This window comes from Peromyscus maniculatus, chromosome 1 (assembly GCF_049852395.1).
Source record: "Peromyscus maniculatus bairdii isolate BWxNUB_F1_BW_parent chromosome 1, HU_Pman_BW_mat_3.1, whole genome shotgun sequence".
Taxonomy (NCBI): Eukaryota; Metazoa; Chordata; class Mammalia; order Rodentia; family Cricetidae; genus Peromyscus; species Peromyscus maniculatus.
Window position 1 is genome coordinate 85882417 of NC_134852.1, and position 4191 is coordinate 85886607.

The window sequence follows — 4191 nt, forward strand, 5'->3', positions numbered from 1 at the left end:
GCGGGTTCGCCCCCAAGAGGCACGAAGGGACCTGTTTGGGGAGCTGGGGGCTGGCTGATGGTCACGGCCAGAGGGGTCTAGCTGCCCCGAGAAATTGCAGAATCGGGGACTCTTGGTGGGGTGGGAGGCTGAGCGAGGAAGGTGCTACCCGACCACTAGGAGGCACTGTAGGGCCCTGGGCACCACAGCGGAAACTGGGTAGTAGGTATTGTGACTAGCAATGGGGCGCAGAGATGGGGGTGCCCAGGCACCCTACTTCTAGTCCCGGTACATAATGCTTAGGTACCCGAGTGCCAAGGCGGGAGAGAAGAAGCTGCTTCTATAAAGAGAGAATTTTCGGTACTGGTGCTGTATTTGGTTTGGTTCCGGGGTTTCTGGGGACAGTTGTTGCGCTCTGGGGCTCCGGAAGATGCCAGAGGTCGAAGCTGCCAGGGGCTTCTTCGGTCTACCAGCCTTTGCTCCTGCACTCGATGGCTACTGAACGTATCTAAATCTCCCATTCCCTGAAAATGGGAAAAAGAAACAGAAGCGCCGAAAAGGGAAGTTAGATCTTAAGGGAGTCTCGCTGACTGATGATCTCTCCCTGGCCACAGAATACAGGCATTGCAGGTCACAAGGACCCCAGCAGAGGGCCTTGTTTAGTTCTCCAGCTGCTTGCAGTCAGAATTCAGGAAGCAGTAAGCCAGGAGCCTGCTCTGTCCCCACCCATCTCCTGACTATATGTCCCTCCCTGGCCCTGGCCTGAAGGTCCGCCTGCAGCTGAGCCCAATTGTCATCAGCCCTCACCCACAGCATTCCCTAGGGCTTCGGTTCACAAGGCACTTCTGATAGGATCTACCTGTTCCAACAACAGCATTTGGAAGCTAAGGAGGACAGTGGACAGGAACAGAAAATACCTAGTGTTGTCTACTTTAGCAACTGAAAGGCCAAACCCATTTGGAAAACTTTTCTTTACCAATCATATCAAAAAAGAGACTCACTTTTCCCTGAGGTCTGTATCCCAATGCCAAGGTTCTCATTCAAAAGTGCATAGCAATTAGCACCGCCATAATTTCTACTTTCTTCCAGAGGAACCGAGTAAGAATAGACGGCGGCTCAGTGGGGGTGTGTTGTTTGCCTTACCATTTAAATATAAATTGCTTCATCCATCTGTCTTCCAGACATGACCTCACCTAGTCTTGGTGTGGTTTTCAATGTGCCTCCCCTTGTCTGGGGTACCTTGTGCCCAAATCACTCCCTGGCATCAGTAGCTACACTGTTCTCCACTGGTGGTATTGTAACTGGAGTTGTTAGGGTCAAAGCCTGGGCCCTCCCTGGCAGCCCTAAGAAGCGAGGCTCAGCCGCCTGTCCTTAATATACTGATTAGAGGGGCAAGTGACCGTCAAAAGCAGGGAAGGGAGATTAATTCAATGGGGTTACACTGGGAACAGTTACAACTACATGGGTCCAGTGATCTCCCCCGACCCCGACTGCGTCTTCCGTGTTCTGCATGCACTTTTGTTTTAGTGTACAAAAGGGTATGCATCATCAAGTAGTCCTGGCCAAGGTGTAGTCTTGCCCATCATTTTAACCCATGATCGCCTGAGTTCCACTCTCCCGTGAGGTGGTCTGACGAGTTGTCAGAACCCTGTGGCATATCTTCCTGGTAGACAGTTTCCTCCTGTGGCTGGCACCCAGTTCTTCCCACTGCATGAGTCTGGTAGGGGAATTTCAATTCCTTCAGGACCATTAATTCAATAGTTTGATAGCCAGAGGACAGGGGCACGCGTGTCTCTGGGCTCCTGTCTGGACCTATTACACCATGGTTGAAATCCTCGCTGCCTGCCTGTCTTCCCTCTCCCACCTCTGGTCACGCAATGCCAGCTTTTGTCAGGTCCTGCGGCTTCCTGCCCTCGTCCCTTCTCAGGACTCTGGCCTTACAGAATCCTTCCTTACTCTCGAAGACCCCTAATGAGCTGGGGGTGGGGGGTCTTCCCTGTCTCTGACTCTGAGTTGCAAGGCTGCAGGTTGAAATGTTATTCCGAGTGCATTAGTCTTCAAGACTTTTTACATGCCCTGTCATCACAAGTGCTGATGTTTATCTTGTGCTTGCCTTGACCAAGCTCTGGGTACAGAGCTGCATTTCCCCGTAACCCTCAGCAACCCTCTGAACTAGATGTTGCGATAAGCCCTGTTTAGTGAGAAAACAGACCTAAGAAGAGGAACTAACCTGAAATGCTACTTACTCAGTAAAGGATGGCAGAGCCAGCAGGGTGTCTGCTTACAGTCCGCTTACATCTTGCAGTCTCATCAGGAAGCTGGGAGTCACACTTTTCCCCATAGAAGTAAAGCTCCATGCCGGGCGGTGGTGGCGCACGCCTTTAATCCCAGCACTCGGGAGGCAGAGGCAGTCGAATCTCTGAGTTCGAGGCCAGCCTGGGCTACCAAGTGAGCTCCAGGAAAAGGCGCAAAGCTACGCAGAGAAACCCTGTCTCGAAAAACCAAAAAAAAAAAAAAAAAAAAAAAAAAAAAGAAGAAGAAGAAGAAGAAGAAGAAGTAAAGCTCCAGAGAGGTGTGGCAGATAACCCTGTATCACACAGCTGAAATGGGACAGGACTCGAATCCGAGCCCAGCTCTCTGCTCCAAACCACATTGCCTCGTGCAGACTGATGGGAGAGCAACTTAACTTTATTTTAGATCTATAGCATGAACTATCTTTAAATAAATTAGGCATAAACACTATCAGTGATAGGGATTTAGGACTGCCGATGCTTCCTAGAATTAACAGTAACTGGCTATGAATGGCATGCTGCGCCAGAAGACTTAAGAATCCACCAAGTCAGTGACAGGCTTAGATAGTGTGAAAGAGGGGATTTTGAGCATTTAGTTCAATAACCTTCACTCAGTACCAGTCCTAATCAAAACTGTGGCTCTGGAGTGATGGAGCTTTGTGAGCAATGAGGGCGTCCGTCTTTGCCATCCCCAAAACACAAATGAAGAGGCAGAAAACTAACCACCATTGGGTCTGCACAGCTCATCAAGTTGTGATGGCGGCTACCTTAGTCATCCCACATACATGGGGATTTGGGCCTCCTAAGCCCTTGCTACCAAGAAGGGCAACAAGTGACTTTGGTGTTCAGAGCAGTTGGTAGGGACTGAACCTACGTGCTCCAGCAGGAACAGATGGAAGTACCTAAAAAGAAGAGGAATGAGGGAAGAAGAAGCAGGCTAGGGGGCTTAGCACTCCTGATCCAGCATCACTCCCTCTTACCAGCTTTAGAAATAGACCATCCACGGAGACTTGGAGAACAAGACAGAGTCTAAAGACCACCTCCTGGACAAGATGGCCTTGATATTGCCATGGAGAAACCAGAAATATTCCAGCATCCAGCTGAGCTCCTTTTGGTCTCCCTATCCCCCTAGTGGTGAGTAGTGAATTTAGGAATGAATGGGTCAGTGGTCAGTGCCCACAGAGAGCTTGCATTTATTTTGGATTTTTATTCACTTTTCTGGGCGAGGTAACTCTTCACAGTTATAAGAAAACATTGCTAGTAAGGCCTAGCCTTTCAGAATTTTATTTTGTTGGCTACTGGCAGTATTCTGGACACTGGGAAGCCAGACGACTATTTCCTGACGTGGGAAGGCAAATTGACCTCAAAGTCCTAAAATAGTAACATGTAACAGGTAAATACTGAGTGGTCGGGATTTGGAGAGCTTGTCTCTCACCCTGTAGAAGAGAAGTAGGTTAACTTCATGGTCTCACACATACACACACACACACACACACACACACACACACACACACACACACACAGTGACAGTCTTCCCCTGTCACTGGACTGTGGCAAGATTTCATAGCAAGTGGCCTCAATGTAATTCAACACAATGAGAAACTGTTGTTCAAGTAATTCACACGAATCATCTTTTGCCAACTCCAATTTTCTTCACAACAAATACAAGGTTGGGAAACACATGCATAGAATGATTTCTGATTGTCATTGGAATGGAAAAATCAGTGCTTAGATGCTTACCCTGTAGATGTAGATGTATGTATGACAAATAATATAGAAATAATATATAAAATAATATATTATTAACATAGAATATATTATTCATAATAATATATTATTATCATCATCATTATTATTATACAAGGATAGAACTGGAGTGAGGACAACTTCTTTACCTTGAAAGTAATGTTTGTACTGAGCT